The sequence below is a fragment of the Anopheles arabiensis genome, assembly GCF_016920715.1.
Source record: "Anopheles arabiensis isolate DONGOLA chromosome X unlocalized genomic scaffold, AaraD3 X_pericentromeric_contig0004, whole genome shotgun sequence".
In the NCBI taxonomy this organism is placed as follows: Eukaryota; Metazoa; Arthropoda; class Insecta; order Diptera; family Culicidae; genus Anopheles; species Anopheles arabiensis.
In genome coordinates this window covers 342,501-345,000 of record NW_024412082.1, presented here as the reverse complement: position 1 = coordinate 345,000, position 2,500 = coordinate 342,501, and positions in this window count along the sequence as shown.

The following is a 2,500-nucleotide window of genomic DNA, read 5'->3' as shown; positions in this document are numbered from 1 at the left end:
AACATACGAGGAGGAGACAGTTTTCTGCACGATGTGCACAGAGCTCATTCGTCGTCCCGGGCGAATGGAAAAACACAAACATCGCGAGTATCGTTCTGGGTTTCTGTCTGTAAAAGGGCAGGCCAAAAGGTGACCGGTTGAGATAAGCATTTTAAGCATACAAACACTTTATTGGAACTTTTGATGCAAAAACAAGGTACGTACATGTAGGTTGTACCAACATGGACATCTATGAACGCGTACGCTCGGGCTGCGCCCTCCGTCTTGTACTTTCCTGATCGGTACACAGTTTTGGTGCACTGCTATTCCGACCGGCAACTTGTACCAACATATACATCCATGAACGCGTACGTAGTGTACTTTCCCTGATCGGTACACACTGTTGGTGCACGGCATAAGAAAAGAGCTAAAATGGTCAAACTCAATCCATTTCAGCAATAGATAGTCGATAGTAGCTGTGCCGATGAAGTAGGGCACGATGCAAGTTAATGTTGTTTAATGAATAACATGTCCGCCATACATTTCAGTACAAAATTGCTCGGTCAGACCTACAAAGTGCTATATCTCGAATACGAGGCGTCGGACTGGGGGTTGTAGAACAATTTTAAGTTCGTCTAATGATTCTACATCCGATTCTGGATAGCGGTTTTTGACCACTTTTCAATATTTTGTGACACCCCGAACCTAGGGGCAGCTCCTAGCTTTTTCAAAAATGTGCACCGATCGGGCCGGAGAGCTCGTGTGGCTCAAAACATGTTTTTCGCTAAAACACCTCAAAACGTGTCGAGAACGCACCCTAGCTCTTGTTTTTCAAAAGTTATGGCCATTTAAAGTGAGGTGGTTTTTGCTTCCAAAATAGCTATTTTACCCGTCCCTATGGCCATGCTTTAAATTTTCACGAAAATGCCAGGTCAGACCTAGGGCGGGCCATATCTTGAATACTAAACGTCGCAGACATTGGTCGTAGAACAATTTTAAGTTCGTCTAATGATTCTACATCCGATTCTGGATAGCGGTTTTTGACCACTTTTCAATATTTTGTGACACCCCGAACCTAGGGGCAGCTCCTAACTTTTTTCAAAAATGTGCACCGAACGGGCCGGAGAGCTCGTGTGGCTCAAAACATGTTTTTCGCTAAAACACCTCAAAACGTGTCGAGAACGCACCCTAGCTCTTGTTTTTCAAAAGTTATGGCCATTTAAAGTGAGGTGGTTTTTGCTTCAAAATAGCTATTTTACCCGTCCCTATGGCCATGCTTTAAATTTTCACGAAAATGCCAGGTCAGACCTAGGGCGGGCCATATCTTGAATACTAAACGTCGCAGACATTGGTCGTAGAACAATTTTAAGTTCGTCTAATGATTCTACATCCGATTCTGGATAGCGGTTTTTGACCACTTTTCAATATTTTGTGACACCCCGAACCTAGGGGCAGCTCCTAACTTTTTTCAAAAATGTGCACCGAGCGGGCCGGAGAGCTCGTGTGGCTCAAAACATGTTTTTCGCTAAAACCCCTCAAAACGTGTAAGGAACGCACCCTAGATGATAAAAAGTGCAATCAGAATGTCAATCGACAACTTTGTTGGGGGTACCATTTTTACTCTACGGGCCAGTAGCTTAGGCGCGCCAACAGCGCTTTCCTTTCGGGTTCCCATTTTTTGCCCTCCTGGGATTATGATCATTTGCTCATTGCCTACTATAGGGAGGGTACCTTGCTACGAGGTCAAACATGAAGATTGCACCAAATCGTAGTTTTACCTCTATTTAGTCGTAGGAGCATGGTTTTGCAGTGGCAGTGGGTCATTAAGCCCCCGTTTGGGTCATACGTCCCCTCCGCGATAAAAATCGTCGTATGCCTATAGTCCGAACTAATGAAGCAAAAGTGGTGTCTGGTGGGCTCTGCCGATGATTTTAACCTATGATTTTGAGCTTCCACCCTATAAAAACGTTCCTGGAGCGGTACATCACGGGTCTACGGACCCAAAGACTTCATCGTGATGGTTTCTAGTAAAAAAGTTGTAACAGCTAAGGGTTTTGAATACGCGTATATTAACCATTGCTTGAAACTAAGCTTCGTTGTCTTTAAACTCTGCAAGACCAATCGAACTTCTTAGGGAAACCCGAAGGATTCACGCTAAGCTCGATGAGCTATTATGGGTAGTGGTGCATGATCTGGTGTTCCTTGGATCTAATCCAATGAATAAATTTATGAGGGTATATATGGTGCGGGGCACAAAGCGTGATGAAACCGGGTCTCCCTACCAAATGTGGCATATTTTTTTCCTGAGGCGAAGCTCAGACCCACGTAGGGGAGAGCGAAGTGGAACTTAAATGTTCTATGCAGCAAATGTTCGCCATGCGGATAAACAAGTTGGAATAGTTCAATGTGGTGTAATGCAAACACGAATCGCAAATAACGATACGGGACCCAGAAGCAATTCTGCGGATCCCTCGGGGAGTGGTGAGTTGATATAAATTAGAGGTGAAAGTCCAAGTTGTTC